Consider the following 22,140-nt stretch of genomic DNA (forward strand, 5'->3'; position numbering starts at 1 on the left):
TAGACCAGTGGAACAGAATAGAAAGCCCAGAAATAAGCCCAGGTCTCTATGGACATCTAATATTCGACAAAGGGGGCAGAAGCATAAAATGGAGCAATAACAGCCTCTTCAACAAATGGTGTTGGGAGAGTTGGATGGCTACATGCAAAAAATTGAAACTGGATCATCAGCTGACACCATACACAAAAAGAAACTCAAGATGGATAAAAGACTTAAATATAAGTCGCAACACCATCAAAGTCCTATAGAGGAGAACATTGGCAGGAAACTCTCAGATATCCCTCGCAGCAATTTTTTCACTGATATGTCTCCTAAAGCAAGGGACATAAAGGAAAGAATAAACAAGTGGGACGTCATCAAAATAAGAAGCTTCTGCATGGCTAAAGAAAACATCAGCAAAATGAAAAGGGAGCCAACCGTATGGGAAAATATATTTGCTAATGATACATCAGATAGAGGTTTGATCTCCAAGATATATAAAGAACTCACTCCACTCTACTCCAAGAAGACAAACAATCCAATCAAAAAATGGGCAAAGGACCTGGGCAGATGCTTTTCTAAGGAGGAGATACAGAGGGCCCAGAGGCATTTGAAAGGATGCTCAGCATCACTAGCCATCAGAGAAATGCAGATCAAAACCACCATGAGGTACCGCCTCACACCGGTCAGAATGGCCATCACAAACAGATCCACAAACAACAGGTGCTGGCGAGGCTGTGGAGAAAAGGGAACCCTAGTACACTTTTGGGGGGAATGCAGACTGGTGCAGCCACTATGGAAAGCAGTGTGGAATTTCCTCAGAAAGCTGAAAATGGAACTGCCTTTTGATCCAGCGATTCCCCTGCTGGGACTATACCCTGAGAACACCAAAACGCCAATACAAAAGCACCTATGCACCCCAATGTTCATAGCAGCACAATTTACAATAGCCAAGTCTTGGAAGCAACCTAAATGCCCATCAGTAGATGATTGGATCAAAAAATGATGGTACATATACACAATGGAATACTACGCAGCAGAAAGAAAAAAAGAAGTACTAAACTTTGCGACAGCATGGATGGAACTGGAGAGCATCATGCTAAGCGAAATAATCCAGGGGGCGAAAGACAAATACCATATGATCTCACCTATAAGCGGAACCTAACCAACAATGCAAAGTTGCAAGGAAAATATGACCAGCAACACTGAAAGGAAAAGAAATCAACAGAGACAAGAGGGAAAGGTGGGGGCAGGGAAAGGGAAGGGAAGGGGAAAGTCAAGGAACATATAGCAAGGACTCATGGACAAAACCAAAGGGGAAGAGCTAAGGGAGGGAAGTTGGGAGGGGGCAAGGGAAAGAGGTGGGGGGGAGGCAGAGACAAATGTATTTAAAAAGTAAATAAATTAAAAAAATATTAAAAAAAATAAATTTACCTATAGAATCGAAGTCTAAAAAAAAAAAAAGAAATTCTCAGACAACAAAACAAACAAGCAAACAAACAAACAAAAAAACTAAAGAGCTCATCATCACCAAACCATTATTCTATGAAATGTTAAAGGGACTTACATAAGAGAAGAAGAGCAAAGCAATAAACAATAAAATGGCAATGAATACATATCTGTCAACAATTGAATCTAAAAAATTATTGGAAGGGAGGTAAAGGGAAATGGATGAAGATGTGAGAGGATTAAGAAGTACAAATAGGTAGTTACAGAATAGGCATGGGGAGATGAAGCATGTATAGGAAATGGAGTAGCCAAAGAACTTATATGCATGACCCATGGACATGAACAATGATGTGGGGATTCCCTGAGGGAGTGGGGTATGTGGGGTTGAGGGGGGCAAAAGTCGAAAAATTTAGACAACTGTGATAGCATAATCAATAAAATATAATATAAAAAGTAATGTATTTTATGATATTCAGAACTGTTTTAACTTTTACTTGAGATAACTGTAGATTCTCATGCAATTAGAAGTAACACAGGGAGCTTGTTATGCACTTTGCCCAGTTTCCCCCAAGATTACCATCTTGCATAACTACAGTACAAGGTCAAAATCAGAAAATTGACATTGTTACAACCCACCAACTTTTTTCTGATTTCACTAGTTTTAAATGCGTGTGTGTGTGTGTGTGTGTGTGTTTGTAATTTATCACATGTACAGATTCATATATCCATCAGCACAGGCAAGGTACAGCACAAGCAGTACCATTACAATTGTTATTGTTCTTTAACTTGAGATTTGTAAGAGTAAGTGTATATTCTAACCACATTTTAATTATGGTTCCATGTTCCAAACTCAAGCACAATTAAGCAAAATACAATTATTGGTTTGATTTCAACTTACATTATCTTGTTGAAACCTAAATAATTGCATAAATGAGAACCACGTTAAATATGACTAATCACTAATCTCTAGCATTATACTTTTTGAAAGATAAATATTTTCCACTAAGGTTATTTAGAAATGAGTTTCCTAGAAGCATCTTTTATAGATAATTCTTGACCAATTCCCAACATAGCTTTTAGTAGCTCTTGGTTTCCCTCAAATATTGGTAAAATACATCTTTCTAATCAACCAGGATTTGTTGGTATCTCTGAAAACTACAGGGTTTTTGGGGGCGGAAATCCGAAAAGCATATTCCCAGCTATTAGTTTTTTTCTTTAATGAGACAGTTAGCTATGTTTTAACCTCAAATGTATTCAGCAGCTGTACTTGTCCAGGCAAACTTTTGAGCACTAGGTATGCCTTCCATATTCCTAAGGACTTCCCCCAACCCCCACTTCTCCTCAAGACAAGCAAAATGAAAGAGAAATTAGAGAAACATCACGATGCTGCTGCTGGTCTGCATGAAAACACCATGATTATCTTTTTCTAATCAGATGGGAGTAATTTTCTTGCTCTCCATCTGACTAATTTTCTCCACTTTTCCCCCTCCCATCAAGTATCTGGCTGCTAAATGTTTACAGATTAATTTGCATGAAATGGTCCCTTAGCAACAATCACTCACAGGATCAAATTCCTCTGCAATTTGATACAAACATTTTTTTTTTTATGATACACCTGCTTTTTAAATAAAGATTCAAAGTTGAAAATAAAACTCAAATCCCAAAATGCCACCTACTTAAGGCCATAGCTTTTAAAATCAATTGAAAAGAATATGGTCTTTAAACTGATAAAAGTATTTTCAAGCCCCAGAATATTTTTTCTGTTTTAGATCACATTTATGCAACAGAAAAATTTATATAGAGTTGATGGCTTTTAAAAAGCACAGTTGCAGTCTGTTGTCAAAGTGGAGTCACCAGGTCACCAGATGTTACCGTCTACCTCTAGACAGCTCTGATGCCTATGCCCTGTAGGATGAAGTAATTGATGTCAGCAGGAGGGATAGAGAATGGCAATAACAAAAGGTTTATGCTGTAATAATACTGGCCCTTTTCAAGTGCTAATTAATTCTATGATTTTGTCAAATCAAAGGCAATTTAAAGCAATATCCTGAAATTCTGTCAAATAATGAATACCTTTTTAACTAGATTTAACAATTGATTTTAATTCCAAATTACAGCCAGTTAAGGGGATTTTTGGAGGACTTGAATCCAAAGGGAATCTTCGTATCTCCCATGCACAGAGTAGGGCAAACAGTGGACATTTTTCTGAGTAAGGAAAAGATGCCTGGGTTAGGAAGGTCTCTAAGCCAGAACCTTCTCCAACCAAATCAATAATGGCTTTTCAACAATAGGATCCTTGAACTGTGCCAGTTATTATCAACTACCAGCTTTGACATAGCTTTTGTTGTTGTTCAACCCAGTTCCCAGAAAGCTCAAGGAAAATTGTTATTTAGTTATTGATTTAGTTGCAAAAATTTTAGTTTAATGTTTCAAAATAAGTATAACCGAACATGATTTTTTTGTTTTTATAAGAACAGGCCAGTTATCATCTGATATTAAAGTCACAAGATTTCCTTTGGGAAACGCCAGGACCCCAGTGATCTGAACCTTTATATCTTCACTAACCCGAAGGATGAGAATTCACCTAGAGAAGCTTAATGGCCTAATCGTGTTATCTTGATGTCACAAATTGTTCTGGGAAACTGGGGGGAGGAAGCACTAAACTTACTGTTATTCAGTATTGTTGGAAACTATCCCTCCTGGTTTCAGGGACTGTAGCCTCACCAGCAGGCAAGAGGGCCCTAAGGCTGGAATGAATCAAGGAGGGCTTGGGAAAACAGGCCACTGAGGAGACAAAACCTGTCCCTCTGGCAGGGGCACAGCCCCTGCCTCCCTCCCATCACCCTGTTTGGCCTTGTGGTGATCAGTCAATGATGAGTAAGATTCCTCACGAGGAGGGACGACCTAAGACAGACACAGTCGGTATGGGGGACACGGAGAAAGGGCAAAAAGGCCCGCGCCCCTTGGCTCAGTGTGGACAGGGACGGAGTCCTCATTCTATCTGAAAGAAGTCTCCTTCTCTCTTGGTGGCTCTGCCTTGCCGCCTGGCTCAGGCTTGAAACAATACTAAAGGCAGGTACAGCCCTAAACTGGATCGGGCAGTTCCCAGGGGGAAATCAGGCCTAGAGGTAAGTTCCTCTAAGCATGCTTTGTTCTTCCCTCAAAAGCTATCAATAACTGGCTCATACTGGGAAGGAGATTTACATTATTCATGGACCCTGACCTGAGGCACATCTCTTGTGTCCTTCAATTGTTATTTGTGATCTCTATTTGTTTTCTGTAAACATAGCCTTTTGACATCGATTGATGAGCTTTGTTGTATAACCCTGTGCATATTGTTCTCAATAAAAGCCTTTGGACAAAGAGATTCCAGGCCTTCCCCACTAGAGGGATGTGCCACGTCCCTTCTCCTGGCAAACACAGAAGTGTTTGCAACGACTCATGTTTATTCCCCCCGTCCATAATAACCCCCAGATGGGCTCTGTGGGATTCAGAGCCCCACTCCCTCCTTGGCTGGCTCTGGACAGTGACCCTCAGATTCAGGAGTGCCCTGCACGATGCTCCACTGTGGCACAGTATTATCATACTTGCCATTCTGAATATTTACAACAAACTTGGGACTTCCTCAGACCACTTATCAGAGAGGCAGAGCAAAAAAATACTACCTCCATTTTACAGATCAGCGATGTAATATTTGTATTAGTCAGGGTAAGAGAGAGAGAAAATGAGAAAAAAAGAGAGAGAGGGAGAGAAAATAGGGGACTCAGGACATCCAATTATATAGTTCCAGTCCAAAGGCTTAGTCCAAAAGTGGGAAGAGCCTTTCTGTTCTATTCAGGCCTTCAACTGATTGGATGGGGCCCACCGACATAAGTGAGGACAATCTGCTTTACTCTACTGATTTCAATGTTAATTACATTCCAAAACAACCTCACAGACACACCCAGAGTAATATTTAGCAAAATATCTGGGCACCTACGGCCCAGTCAACACAGAAAATTAACCATCACAATGTATTAAATAATCTTATTGTTGTAATCATTTTATAATATATACATATAACAAATAATTACATGTACACTTTAAATTTACACAATGGTATATATCAATCATATCTCAATAAAGGTGGAAAAATTAATCATCACAATATTATTTCCACATGTGCATTAAACACACGCCACTAGAAACATCTGCATCCCCTGCAGTCTATTTTGTAAACTTCATATTTAGTGACAGTAAACCTGGCTTGACAGAAAGTCCAGCAGAGAATATACATGAATATTCTGCCTATTTGTGATATATGGTATTACATGCCTGGGGGAAATACTGTTTGGCATAATCTGCGGTGTTACCATCTTTCAGATTAATTGTTCTGACCTTGGTCTACAAGCATAAACAGAAATGTATTTCAGATAATTTTAGTTTCCATCATAATTATATTCTGTGCACATTCAGGTGGAGAGGAGTTAAGGAGCATCTGTGTTTGCCAGCAGGAGCAAGAAACCTTGAACTAAAAACAAATGCATAAATCTAATCTTAGGTAGGATTCTGGCTATTAGATGAACACTGACCATGGACAGGGAGATGGGAAACGGCAAATCTTCACACGTCCAGGAGATAACATTAATGATAAATTACCATAATCTTATTCCTATAAAATGAATCCTCTGAATTGGCTTGAAAACCTATGTGTGATTACATCTATTGGATACTGGGTATGATAAACACCTTTTAATAAATTCTAAAATTTGCTGCAGGCTTGCCGGTGTTAAAAATGAACAACTGTCAAATGACTGTGTATGGAGAACGCTCCGAATCACACTGCATTCATCGAAACTAATTCTATTTTCGGAAATTTACAAAATCATTGTGACAATATGGTGATTGATGATAATTGGAAAGAAATTCAGGATCCTAAAAGTAACTTTTCAATTTATAAACATTTGGTTTACAAATCTTTATCTGACTTACTATATATTAGAAATCAATGTGTATCTGATTTTCAAATGGTGCAGGCAGGTTTATTTCAAATGTGTGTCAAAATAATATAAATTGGAAAGGGTATGATCATGTCCCAGCTTCAGAGAAGGAAACAGAGTGACTATGGGATGCTTGGAAAAAATAATCTTTTGTCTAACAGAGAAAATAGCCACAAACTTTGAAACAACCAAGGCAAGTCACCTACAATGAAGGCTTATTTTTCATTTTGCTGACCATGGGGTTAAGAAAGAAAGAGGGCAAGGGAGGAAGGATTGTTTGTGTCTTTCTAAGACATGGGGCAAAACAAACTATGTGCAGCAAGCAGCCTGGTTTTCCCTTACAAGGTATATCTATAAGCAGAAGGCAAAACAAAATTATCCCGCAGAAGCTAAACAGATAGCTTAAAAGTTTTGATTCTACCTTGAAATATCACGTAGCTGCAGCACTTATAACAAGATTTATTATTGCAGAAGATGAGAAGCAAAAGGAGGAGTCAAGTGGCATTTTGTGCAGACATCAAATTAAATGAGTGAGAAAAATTAAAATTACTCTCCTGAGTATGGATAAAAGTCAATATTCAGCTAAGCAATTATTGACAACAGTTGATTCAGTGAGTAAAAATATCATCATTGTATTGAGACGTTGTTCTTTAAAATATATTTTACACTGAATCCTTTTGTTCCTCACTGTAAGAGAATATACAAATTTTCTACTGCTAGTTTGCTAGTTATGCTACACATTTCTCAGTTATACTGAGTAATCTACACATCTAAATCCAAAGTATTACCTTTACCTAATGTCAATTTCGGAAAAAGCAGACAAAATTTCCAGGAAAAAAATCAATTTCAGTTGTGTCATTTTCCATTTCCAAACACATAAAGTTTATTAGTCAGGACCCTTTAAGTTACAAATGAATGAAATATAGCTAAAACTGGCTTCAGTATAAGGGAATTGAGCCATATAATTTGGAAGTCCAAAATGAAACTCAGGAATGGCTAGATCAAGGAGTTCAATGGGTCTCTTTCCATATTTTGGCTCCCATTTTTGCTTCTCTTTGTATATTGGCCTCATTCTCTCCTTCAAAAAAATGACTCTCTCTCTATGGAAAGATGGATACTAGCTGCTGCAAGCTTATATTTTTATAGTTTACAACCTGAAAGGAAAAGTTTTTCTATTTTAATATTTATATGTAAAAATTATAGAAAGATTTTAATTGCTTTGATAATAGACAGATATCAGGTAATAATAAAAGAAATTTCATATTTTAGAGAGGTTTAGCATATAATACCTATTATTAGGAACTGGGGGAGACAAGATTAATAGGCATGTTGTATTACATGTTTTTTAAAAAGGACGAACTCCCATTGGAATAATGGTATTAGAAAGGCTAAAACCATAAATTTCCACTGCTTTAAGTGACCAAAAAATATTCCATAAGACATATTAAGTTTATATTTCTCTTTCTCATTTGACTACAGAGTTCTTTTCATAGGACTAGATATCTACTGTTCCAACATAACGCAGGTATTTATTCATAATAAAGCCATGATTTATTCAAAATGCCATATTAAACATTACAAATAGTTATAAAGAAAGATAAAATAATTCTTCCAATAACCTTATAAATTATGAAGCTATTGTGGATAAAAACATGGAAATACAATGTCTTTTATCAATTATTTTACATCACATTCCACAAACAAAGATTTATACAAATATAAATATTCTCATTTGTAAGTAAGCATTTACTTATTTTCTTTATTTATTGACTTAATTATTTCTCTTCCTTAGGGCTTTATTTGACAAATTAACACACCAGGAAACTAAATGGTACTGAGGTAATCTGAAAAAAATTTAGATACCTTTTGATTTGCCCAGAACTCAATTTACCCAAAGGTGACCTAATTAAGTAAGCTTTAAAACATTCTCAAGAGAATGCTCATGTTGCTGAATAGAAAGTTGTAATACAATATTTCTATTAAATAGCATTTATTACCCTGTTCTACATAAATGCTTTAGCAATTAAAAAAAAAAAAAACCTAAAAAACCTCTGGAAGTATATCTAAGAACAAGAACATTAGGATAAGAATTGAAACATCATGCCTAAACATGTATTTTAACACCACACTTGCTGTGCTGTCTTTCTTTCATTAGCCTTTGTATTATAGATACTTTTAATGTGACCATTAGTCAATAAATCAATAATTTTCTAGAGTGCATTATATTTATCTGTCACTCTAAACATTTCTATAAATTATTATTTTTTTCTTTCTGGACTTGAAAGAGAAGAAGGTCATACCAGAAATAAAAGTATTATCAGGAGGAAATGTTTATACCATACACCGTTCTGCATCATTGAGAAAATATTGAACTAAACATATTACCCAGGGAGGAGTTCTACCAAGCCATCCAGAACAACTTTTACTAAAATATAATTACAGGGGTTGTAAATATATTTGCTTTAATGGCTGGTACTACACCTACAATTACAAGCACTCCATTTACCGGATGCACCTTTTAACAAACAATATAATAAAGGGCTTTGAAATACTGGACAGCACAAAGTGCTTCTCATTAGTTTTCAGTGAGTAACACCTGTGACAACAATCTCAGTGACAGAGAGGCCATTAGCCTTCAGGCACTCTAAGGTGAAGCCACATCTCAAGTACCGCTGAGTTCCCCAGACATACCTATCACTCTAGTTGTTTTACCTTGTTGACTCATTGGGTTGTTTTTACAGCTTTTTCAAACTCAAGATACCACAGGAGACCAAAACAACAACCTGAATTTTTCTTTAATCTGTTGAACATTCTATTTAAAGTTTTATATACAGAGGAGAAATCAGAAGGATAAAAACTGCTGTTGGGCCTTCTTACTGATCATAGATTTTAGCATAAATGAAGAGGTCACATAAGAGATAACAGAGTAGGCAGGTTCAAAAATACAAACTTAGGGCATAAAGTGAATTAAGTTAGCAGAAAAATGTGAAAACCCTGTATGGCAAAATATCACAAGTCCACATCCCTTCCCCTAAAATCCAAATATGTTTCAGAATTCAGATTTTTTCCAATTTTAAGAAGAGAGCATGGAGACCCAAGATGGTGGCAAAGTAGGTGGAAACAACACTGACATCTCCCAGGACTAAACTGGAATTACAACTAAATTTTAGAAAAATCATACTGAGTAGCCAACTGAACACTGGCTGGAGAGAAACCTCATAACCAAGTACTTACAGAAGAAACCACATCACTACAAAAGGACTGGTAGGAAGTACGGAGGTGTGAGAGTGCTGGAGGCACTCCCATGGGCGGCAGCTGGTGTCTTGGTGGGATATTTCAGTCACTGGGAAATTCCCTCTGAGAAGTGTGGAGTCTAAACCCCGAATTGGGCTCCCAAGCCTAGAGCACCAGAACTGGGAAATGAACCCAAATAACATCTGGCTATGAAAAAACAGTGAGGTTTCTGTCTGCCAGTGAGTCATGGCTAGAGATGCAGAGAGCCTTTTTAAGGGCCAATACACAAAATTTCATTTGCAGCCACTTACCCTGGCTGTGTCAGAAGGAGAGCAGAGGAGAGTAGAGCCATGTGAGTAGAGTCTGGGGTTTATAGCTTCAGGGAGAGAGCATAAGGGTAAGCCAGGAGGATCTCTGTGCTCAGTCACTCCCTATACTGAAGAAACCATTTTTTTCAAGTACAGCATTACCCTCCATGAGGCATCAGTGGTGGGGAACAGCAGTAGCCCTGCCCACAGGTATCCCTTCCAACCCACCCTGTCAGCTTAAGCCAAGCTGATGAGAAGTAAAGCTGGAGGCACTTTCAGTGATTAAACCTAGCAGAAGACCTGCAGGAGAATATATGGGAGCTTGGAGAATTTAAATGACCCTCCCCAGGCTTGCTGCTGGTAAAAGCTGGCTTTGATAGGCAGCTTGGTTCTTTCTGCACACTATTGGGCCCAGCATAGGGATCTATAAGCTGTGGATTGTTGATAGCTTCAAACAGGTTGCCCAGAACCAGGCACAGGAAGCATCTGACATAGATCTGAACCAGTCTTTGCAGTTCTTCCTAATACACAGAAGCAAAGACAAAGAGGCAGCCAAATTGGGAGGACAAAGAAACAGACCCCAAATTAAAGAACAAGAAAATTCTGAAGAAGAAAGACTAAATGAAATGGAGAAAAGCAATTTATAAGATATGGAGTTTAAAGTAATGATTATAAGGATGATTAACAGCATGAAAAAGCCATAAAAAGGGCCAGTTAGAAATAATGCAATGTCTGAAATAAGTAGTACACAGGAAGGAATAAACAGTAGAATAGAAAAAGCAGAGGATCAAATCTGTGACTTGGAAGACAAGGTAGGAAAAACACCCAAGCAGATGAGCAAAAAGAAAATAAAATTTTAAAAAGTGAGAAGAGTTTAAGAGACCTTGGGAACAACATGAAGCATAACAACAACCACAACATAGCTATACTAGAAGAAGAGAGTGAAGTGAGCAAGGGATTGAGACTGAAATGATAACAAAAATTCTCTAACCTGATGAAAGAAAAGGGTATACAGGTGAGGAAGTGCAGAAAGTCCCAAACAAGATGTACCCAAAGAGACTCACAGTAAGATACTTTATAATTAAAATGACAAAGTAAAGACAAAGAGAGAATTTTAAAAGCCAAAAGAGAAAAGCAGGTAGTTACATACAAAGGTGCTCCATTAGATTATCACCTGACTTCTTAACAGAAATATTTCAGGCCAGAAGTGATTGGTATGCAATATTGAAAATGATGAAAAGCAAGGACCTACAACCAGGGCTACTTTACCAAACAAGGCTATCATTTAAAATTGAAGAAGAAGGGGACTTCTAGTCAAGATGATGGCATAGGCAGACATAGCTCACCTCTTCGCATGACCACATCAAAATTACAACTAAAATATAGGACAACCATCACTCAGAACCATCAGAAATTGAGTTGAATGGAAGTCTGACAACTACAAAATTAAAGAAACTACATCCATCCACACTGGTAGGAGGGGCACAGATGTGGAACCAGTTAATCCCACACCCACATGTGGTATATAAAAATTCAGGAGGGATATCTCAGGAGTGAGGAGTCCCAGTCCCACACCAGGCCAACTGGCCCAGGGTTCCAGTGCCAGGAAGATAAGTCCCCACAACTTCTGGCTGCAAAAATCAGAAGAGATTGAATAAGTGGAAGACACTGCTAGAGCTCCAAGCCGTTCCTCTTAAAGAACCCACATACAGGCTCACCTTTACAGACTCACTTCCTCTGAACTCCAACACCAGGATGGCATGTAGCTTGAAAGGCACCCGTGGCATAGAGGGAGAAACTGAAGTGTCTGCCATCAAGGTGAGCGGAGGCCATTTCCATTTTCTAAACCCTCCCCCAACAGGGCCAGAGAGCCAGCAAGCTGGTGCCGTATCTGAGACTCCATCAATCTGGCTAACACTGTTTGACCTGCCTTGGAGATCCCCCGGGACTCTGCCATGCTCAACTTATGGGCCCAACCATGCCCATAAGAATGGCTTTTCCATACGAATGGCTGATCTTGGCTCATACTGCACAACTTCCTAAATCATCTTAAACAAGCAACAGCTGGCTTCAGTGAGCCCCAGGCCTAGCACTAGCAGAAACTAGCCTAGCTTCACAGCTTGGCTTTGCCTGGGAATCTCCAAGCCCAGCACAAGTAGCAGCCATCTCAGATTGCTTTATAGCTCAGGCAGAGTGGCCTTGGGCAAAATACACCTGAGGGCTAACCTTGGACTGCATCACCTGGAAAACCCCTGTACTAGCACACCCAGCAGATAGCTGCACACCGCATCAGGGCACCACCACCCTGCCCCTGCACAGCTGATCCTTTTCAGAGGGCAGAGGTTGGTTGGTGGTAAGTGGTCAAAGCCAACCCTTGCAAATGACTGGCCTGGGTAAATCTTTCCTATTGATCTGCCAATAACAACCAAGGCTTAACTACAAGAGGAGAATGAAATCAGCCCACAAAAAGGGTTCACCTCAATTACCCAGCTTGGGGTGTAGGTGACTCTACAGTACACCTACTATATTAAGCAACACTACAGAGACACAGGGTCAAAGCAGCTCTATCTATTATTAGAAACAAGCACAAGACAACTAAGAAACATGGCCGAGATGAAAGAACATATCAAAACTCCAGGATAAGACCTAAACAAAATAGAGATAAGCAATCTATAACATCCAGAGTTCAAAACATGGGTTATAAGGATGCCAAAGGAATTTAGTGAGGACCTGAGCTAATAAAAAATATCCAGTCAGAAATGAAGGTCACCTTAATTAAAATAAATAAAAAATTTACAGGGAAACAACAGTAGAGTGGATGAAGTTGAGAATCAAATCCATGATTAGCAACATAAGGAAGCCAAAAACAACCAATAAGGATAACAAGAAAAAAGAATCCAAAGAAGAAGGGTAGTGTAAGCAGCATATGGGACATTTCTTTTAAAGAAATGTTAAAGAAAGAAAAAAGAAAATGAGGATCAAAACAGTGAACAAGGAAATACAAAAATACATATCTATCAACAATTGAATCTAAAAAAGACAAACTAAGCAACAGGAAGGATAGAGACAGAATAATGGCTATTGAGAGAGTTTTGATAGTTGCCAGAAGGGAGAAGGCTATGGGGGAATAGATGAAGTGGAGAGGGGATTAAGAAGTACAAATAGGTAGTTACAGAATAGCCATGCATATGACCCATGGCCATGAAAAAGGTATAGGGATGGTCTGAGTGAGTAGGGTATCCTCAGTGGAGGGGTACAAAAGGGAAAAATTGGGACAACTATAATAGCATAATTGATAAAATATAATTTAAGAAAATAAAATAAAATTGAAGAAGAAATAAAGAACTTCCAAGGCAAGAAAAAGTTAAAGGACTTTGTTGTCACCAAACCATTATTGTAACAAATGTTCAGGGTCTTGACTGAAGGAAAAGGACAAAGAGGAAGGTTAAAAAATTAAAATGTTAATAAATATGTATCTATCAATAACCAACCACTCTACATGTAAATGGCTTAAATGATCCAATCAAAAGGTATAAAGTAGCTGAGTGGATTAGAAAACACGCCCCATATATATGCTACCTCCAAGAGACCCACCTCCCAATGAAAGACACACATGGACTAAAGGTAAAGAGATGGAAAAGATACCTTATGGAAATAGAAAGGAAAAAAAAAAAAAGCTGGTTAGCAATACTCGTATTTGACAAAAAGACTTTAAAACCAGGGCTATAGTAAGAGACCAAAAAAGACACTACATAATGATCAAGGGAACAATTCAACAGGAGTATATAACCCTGTAAACATTTATGCACCCAACATAGGAATACCTAAATATGTAAAGCAAATCTTGATAGACATAAAGGGAGAGAGTGACGGAAATACAATGACAACAATGGTTATGTTTTCCAGACAGAAAACCAATAAAGAGGCAGTGGCCTTAAATGACATTCTAGACTGAATGGATGTAATTGATATCTTTAGAGCATTTCAACACAAAGCAGCAGAATATACACTTTTTCCAAGTGCATATGGAATATTTTCTAGGATATGCCACATATTAGGACACAAAACAAGTCTTAATAAATTTAAGAAGATTGAAATATTATTCATCCTCTCTGATCATAATGCAGTGAAAGTAGAAATCAATCACAAGAAGAAAATGGAAAAATACAAAAAGAGATGGAAGCTAAAAGATGTATTATTAAACAATGAATGGGTCAAAATGACATCAAAGAAGAAATCAAAAGATACCTTGCAACAAATGAAAATGAGAACAAAACAACCCCAAATCTGTAATACACAGGGAAACCAGCCCTAACAGGAAAATTCATAGCATTAAAGATCTATCTCAAGAAACAAGGAAAAGCTCAAATAAACAATGTAATTTTACACTTCAAGTAACTTGAAAAAGAACAACAAACAAAAAACAAAGTGAGCAGAAAGAAGGAAATAATAAAGATCAGAATAGAAATAAACAAAATAGAATAATAAAACAATACAAAAGATCAATGAATCCAAGAGCTGTTTCTTTGAAATGATAAATAAGATTAAAAAACCTTTAACCAGGTGCATCAAGAAAATAGAGAAAGGACCCAAATAAATAAAATCAGGAATAGAGAGGATAAATAACCAGAGAAACTAAAGAAATACAAAGGATTGTAAGAAAATATGAGTAACAATATGCCAACTAACTGGACAACCTGGATGAAATGGATAAATTCCTAGAAACATGCAATAATCCAAAACCAAATCAGGAAGAATCAGAGAATCTGAATAGGCAGATTACAGCTAGTGAATTTGAAGTAGTAATCAATAAACTCCCAGTAAACAAATCCCTGGACTATATGGCTTCTCATGTAAATTTCATCAAACATTCTGTGGAGAACTAATACCATCTCAAACTATTCCAAAATATTCAAGAGTGGGGACGACTCCCAATTCATTTTATGAGGGCAGCAATATCCTAATTCCAAACCTGGAAAAAAACACTACAACAAAAAGAAAATTATTAGCCAATATCCCAGGTAAACACAGAAGTTAAAATCCTCAACAAAATATTAGCAAACTATATATAGCAATACATTAAAAAGATCATATACCATAATCAAGTGTGATTTATTCCAGAGTTGGTACAACATTCAAGAATCAATAGATGTGATTCACCACATAAACAAAATGAAGGATAAAAAACAATGCATCTCCATAGATGCTGGAAAAAAACCCCAAAAACATTTTATTAAAACCAGCACTGATTTATGATGAAAACTCTCAGCAAAGTGGGAACAGAGGGAACATACATAAACATAATAAAGGTCATATATGACAAACCCACTGTCAGCATCATAGTCAATAGGCAAAAACTAGAAGCATCCTTCTTAAGATTGGGAACAGGACAAGGATATCTGGCTTCATCTCTCTTTTTCAACATAGTACTGAAAGTCTTGGCCACAGCAATCAGACAAGAAGAAGAAATGAAAGGCATCCCAATTGGAAAAGAAGTAAAACTGCATATTTGTTGATGACATGATATCATACATAGAGAACCCTATGGATTCCACCAAGAAACTACTAGAAATAACAAATGAATTCAGCAAATAGGAGGACACAAAATTAATATCCAGAAATCAGTTCCATTTTTATATGCCAATAATGAACTAACAGAAAGAGTAATTAAGAAACAATCTCATTTACAATTACATCAAAAACAAATAAAATATCTAAGAATAAATTTAACCAAGGATGTAAAAGACTGGTAGTTATAAAATTATGAGACACTAAAGAAAGAAATTGAACACACCAATAAGTGGAAACACATACCATGTTCATGGATAGGTAGAAATACTTTAATTAAAATGTCCATACTACCCAAAGCCATCTATAAATCCAACCTAATTCTTATCAAGACAACAATAATGTATTTCTTAGAACTAGAACAAATATTTCAAAACATTATATGGGACCACAAAAGACCTGAATTGCAATAGCAACCTTGAGAAAGAATAAAGTTGGAGGAATCACACTACCTAATATCAAACCATACTATAAGACCATAGTAATCAAAACAAAACATGGTATTGGCATAAAAACAGACACATAGATCAATGAAACAGACTAGAGAGCCCATTAATAAACCCATACCTTTATAGACAATACTTGACAGAGTAAGCAAGCCTATACTATGGGCTAAAGATAGTTTATTCAAAAAATGATGTTGGGAATATTAGACAGTTTTGGGCAGAAAATAAAACTAGACCACCTTCTTTATGTGACACATAAAAAGTAAATTCAAAATAGATTAAAGACTTAAATGTTTGACTCAACAATAAAAATCCTAGAAGAAAACAAGCAGTAAAATCTCAGACATTGCTCATAGAATTATTTTATCTGATATATCTCCTCAGGCAAGGGAAACAGAAAAAAAATAAACAAATGTGACTACATCAAACTAATAAGGTTTTACACAACAAAGGAATCCATCAACAAAATAAGGAGACAATCCCCAGAATGGGAGACATATTCACTGATACATCTGATAAGGGATAAATATCCAAAATTTATAAAGAACTTATAAAACTCAACACCGAAAAACAACACAGTTGAATAATGGGCAAAGGACCTGAATAGACATGTCTCTGGAGATACAGATGGCCTATAGACACATGAAAAGATGGTCAATGTCACTAATCATCAGAGAAATGCAAATTTAAACCACAATGAGATATCATCTCACACCTGTCAGAATGGTTATCATCAATAAATCAACAAGTGCTGGATGGGATGTGGAGAAAGAGGAACCCTTTTGCACTATTGGTGGAAATGCAGATTGGTGAAGCCACTGTGAAATCAGTATGGAATTATCTCAAAAATGTAAAAGTGGAGCTGCCTTATGACCCAGCAATTCCACTTCTGGGAATTAATCTGAAGAAACCTGAAACACTAATTAGAAAGAACGCAAGCACCCTTACGTACATTGCAGCATTATTTGCAATATCCAAGATATGGAAGCAGCTCAAGTGTCCATCAATAGATAATTGAAAAAACAACTATGGCACATTACACATGGACTACTACTCATCATAAAAAAGAAAGAAATTTTACCCTTTGCAACAGCATTGGATGGACCAGGGGAACTTTAAGCTAAGTGAAATAAGCTAGTCAGAGAAAGAAATATTTTACCTATGATTTCACTCATATGTGGAACCTAATGAACAAACTGAACTAACAAGCAACATTGACAGACTCCTAGATATAGAGAAGGCTGACAGCTCTGGTGGCGGGTTGGGGGCGGGGGTCGAGAGTGGAGGGATTGAGCCTGTTACAATCCACAGTGAATCTTGGGAATATTCTAATAAGGTCCAATGAAGACTCAATACAAGCATTAGTAATGCATTTTTAGATTTTCCACTAAATGTGTTTGCAGAAATCAGGAAAGATCTGTTTTCAGAGCTGTTCGGGTTTGGGATGTAAAAAAAGAAAAAAAGAATGTTATTCAATTTCTGATACCTGACTCCTTTGCTCAGTCCTCTTTCCTCAGGGCTTATCCACCCTCTCTGGTAGTAAGCTCTTCGCAGCCTGCCTAAGTCCCTGCAATGGCTATAGCGTGGGCTCAGGCTGAGATTTCCTGATGAAAGTGTGTATACTTGAGGGGAGGAGCCTTTAAGTGCTTGAATCCATAGAGCACATTTGCATTAACTTTCCCTACCTCTCCTGAGTTAAGTTCATTCAAAGAACCAACTACCACAAGAGTAAATATGTTTTGTAATAAGGCTGTTGAACATCTAGGATGCCAAGATACCTTTCAGATCAATTGTTGTATTTAATGAAATCTCAGCCAATTTACCAAATTACTGAGATGACTTTGTTTAAGGATAGATTGGGATAAGAAATAGGCATGCAATAGGCCAAACTTGATGTTTCTGTATTAGTCCATCAGGTTGCTATCACAAAATACTACAAGCTGGGTGGGTTATAAACAACAGAAAAAAAGATTTCTCAGAATTGTGGAGGCTGATATCAGTACACCAGCATGGATGGTTGAGGACTCTCTTCTCAGACATAGACTTCTCCTTGTATCCTCACATTGCAAAAGGGACTAGACATTTCTTTGGAGCCTGTTTGTAAAGGCACCAATCGCATTCATGAGGGTTCCTCCCTCATGACTTAAGCTCCTCCCAAAGTCCCTACCTCCAATGATACCTTTATATTCAGGGGTTAGGATTTCAATATGTGAATTTTGGGAGGAAACAAACTTTGAGACTTCAGCAGTTGCCATCAAATACCATACTTAGTATTCCTATTTAATATTTTATACTTAGTACTTAGAGACATATGAATTGAGGGGTACTAAAAAAAAGCCACATATAGCAGACTGGTGATACTTATACATATAACTTGTCTAATTTAATCCTATGAAAAAAAGAGAGAGAAAGAAATAATTTAAATAACAGGCGAATCCTGTCATCATTTTATTCATTGACCGACTAGCCTAGCATGGTCCTGAGATGAGGGGAAGAACCTGGTCTTCCCAACATGGTCTGGGTAACATCGGCCCACACTGTGCACTCATGCTCTGTGCTTATTCTGACGTTAGTGTTTAGTGTGTGTATATATACATACACTTTATAATAGATGTATACACACACACATAATTTGCTTTGTATCATATGGCCCCTAAAACCAGGACAGATATTTTGTATAAAATCAATTCAAGTTGATTTTCTCTAATACTTTCTCTAATACTATACTTTATGGGACATTTCAAGAGCAACTCTGTATAGGATTTTTACTTTATAGTCTTATTTATAGTTTAATCTGAGAAAGGTGCAATTATTCTCAAAATGTAAGTCATTCAGGGTATTAATGAACATCCTATTATTAGCAGATGATTTTGTTTAAAGGTGGACTGGGTAAAGAAATAAGTATAATATAGAACAAACTGAAGTATGTGGATGATTCAAAAAAAGACAGGAGAAGACACACACATACATTTTTAAATTCACTGCTTCCCTTTGTACTCATCCTAACAATTCCTACAGAAATACAGACTCATCCTCAAATTACTGTGCTCTTTAAAACTACTTAGTCCTGAAGAAAATATGATGAAAATTAGTAAATCTGCTAACCAGGCAATTTCTGTGCTTATGGATTATAATTATTCATGAATTGAGTCTCAGGCCACAGATCATCTGTAGCCACACCTCTTACTCCACTGTGTAGCATTTCCTGAATGTGTCATGAGGATAGTAATATTCCTGTATACAAACTTAAGATTAAAATTAGGTTATTAAGGAAATGACTAATTTCCTTCTCAATTCTTGTTAGAGAACCTTGGTCAGGACTTTTAAGGCTCCTATTCTACTTTGGTATGTTTCTTTACAATAAAAATGTTTTCACTGAGATTCCCTGTAATATACATCTAATAAGCATAGGATCAACCCTTTTAGTCCAGTTTTCTCATGTATAAAACAAAGTATTAAGTTAAATGATATTTAAGATCCTATTTGATCATATACCCTAACAGTATATAAATCTATAAACCAATGGGTTGAAAGAAAATTTAAGAGCTTGTGGCAAATTCTATACAAGTACAGTCCAGATGCTAATCACTATTAGGTTATGTGCTGAGATTTGTAGACTTGATAGTTGAAATTGAGGCCTTGACTCTCCAAATTAACAGCCAAAATATCTACTCTGCCAGTTTTGAGAATCTTTGTTAGGAAAGGATATTGTTGAGCTTCCATTGCTACCTCACTTCCCAACAAAGTAGGACTCTGAATTCATTTAAAAAATGGCAAGATACATATGAAAAATACTGTTAGAGACAGAAGACTTACATTTGAGATCTAGCCCTGCAATTTTCTAGCTTTATGATCTTGAGCAAATCATGAGTTTTTCCAAGTCTCAATTCTCTACACTTATAAAATGGAAAATCACCTCTATTCACTCACCAGCTTACAGAAGATGTGAGAGCATTTTGTAAACTCATGAGCCCTATTCAAGTGTGAGGAAAGATTAAAACTAGAATATATCCCATTTCCAGGAAATTATTTTCTCCAGGAAATATTAGGTACACTGATTTAAATGAAAATTTTCAGGAAAAATGAGTTTGCCTCTGTAAACTTTCCCCAGGTGTGACTTGTCATCTGGCTACTCCTTTACAGTGGCCTAGAGTCCCCCTTCCTTTTTTTTTTTTTTAAGTCTGTCATACTGGACTTCCTTCTAAATACATACCCTGTGATTCCTCAGCTTAAACTATACAAGTGAGTTGCCATCAATGTTGGATTTGTGTTTTACATTCAAAACCTCAGTTTCTTCAAGTGGCTGGTGACAAACTTGGAACATTTTTATTTTTCAGTAAAAGGAATAGGTCTACAGACATAGATGTAGTCATCTTCTTGCCTTCCAAATAAAATTTCTTTAAATTAGGAAGCCTCCAGAGAAGAAAATTCCATATTTTTACTCCAGAGCTATTTTTTTTATGTTAAACACCTTCTACTACCAGAAACTCCCTCCTGTATTATTTAACCTAAACAAATCTGTTCTTGCTTCAATGTCGCCCATCTTCACAAGATGTTGGGAACTATTAGAAAAGTTTGAAACTTTAAATAAAGCTGCAAAAAAAAGTGCAGGTAAAAGAAAGTAAACAAAAATAAGCTAATTTTGAAAATACAATATTTCATTTGTGTTCCTGGAAACCCCACAATTTATGTGTTTCTAAACTGAAAATATAGAAGGGACCCATATATAGTGAAAGAAAATAGGTTTATTTTTTTAAGCCTAAAATTTCTTGCACATCTCGGCAGATAGCTTTCTAACCGGGAGCCTATTTCTCATAAAACATTATAGTACTAATTTCCACTTATTACAAAACAGCTTTTCTGCCTGTATGACATTGCCTCTTGGACCCCATACATGACTTTAATTAAGATCTAACTTATTCATGACTATAATTCAGATCTAACAACCAGTCTAGTCAGATCAGGGTAATTAGTCCCAGAGGGTATTATGAGAGAGCTCATTTTTCTTTTCATCTTTATATTTTGGCAAACAAGTTGGGGTACTATTTAATTTAAATAATTCTATAGTCCAGGGAACTAAAAAATGTAGAAGTGAATTAGCTAAATAAATTATTTTTAAGAGCCTCTTATATAGGGCTCATGTGCTGGTTAATTTGGTTTGTGTACTTTTACTGTGGTTCAGAACAGAAACAGAGTGATTAACCAACATCAAGCTAATAAATTTTTAATAGCCTGTTACCAAGTTTATTAGAATATTAAAAGGCAAGAACTTAACCCTTACATATCACATGCCCAATTGAATTTTTTATGTGGATTTGAAAGAATATCCTACTCTTGTTTTCTATTGTTATTGAATATTCTACAATATTAAGAATTTACATATTCAGTCAACTGGAAAGATGAAACATCTTATATAGACCAGGGTGGGATAAAGCAAAGCTATTTTCTCACTTAAGGTGTTGAATGGTCTGTTACAGTGTTATTTTTTGTGTTATCACTGCCTAATGCTATAGAACATTCAATCTTATTCTTTTTATTCACTATACTTGAAAACACCTTCAGTTTTATAGAAGTCTCCTCCTTCCCTCTTTATCCCTCTCCATTACCCTTATTTTATAACACATTAGTGCAGTCATTCTAGGTATTATAACAAAATAACTCAGAGCCTCAAGGGCTTCTAGAATGTGGCTTATTAAATTCCTAGCCTAACATCTAGTTAGCCCATTCTGTTTAGGTTAGTTCAATATACTCTGAAGAACAAGGCATTTAAACAAGAATAAATTTTAAGATTCAGAATTACCCAATAATGTATAATACACTCTGTTTTGTCTGTACTAGGCAGATAAAAATAATATAATATTTCCAAGAAAAAAATATTAGTGTCGTGTGCCAAATTAATCTAATAGATGGTTAGTGTTGATGGCCACAACCAAAATGTATATAGGACAGTATCTTCCCATCCCAAAGACAAGTTCAAGTGGAATAGAGCTAGGGCTATAAACAGGAGAGCAAAATTACTATCTCAATAGCATCTTAATCCCATTTACTTCTTACCTTATCTCTAGTAAGGCATTAATCAGAACTGTTGGTAGTTGTCAAATTGGAATGAGGTAAACTTTAAGTCTCAACACAAGAATTTAAATTCTAGCTTCATTATATTATTAGCTGCATAACATT

Source organism: Pteronotus mesoamericanus, unplaced genomic scaffold (genome assembly GCF_021234165.1).
Source record: "Pteronotus mesoamericanus isolate MK-2021 breed Mesoamerican mustached bat unplaced genomic scaffold, CSHL_Meso_final contig_42, whole genome shotgun sequence".
NCBI lineage: Eukaryota > Metazoa > Chordata > Mammalia > Chiroptera > Mormoopidae > Pteronotus > Pteronotus mesoamericanus.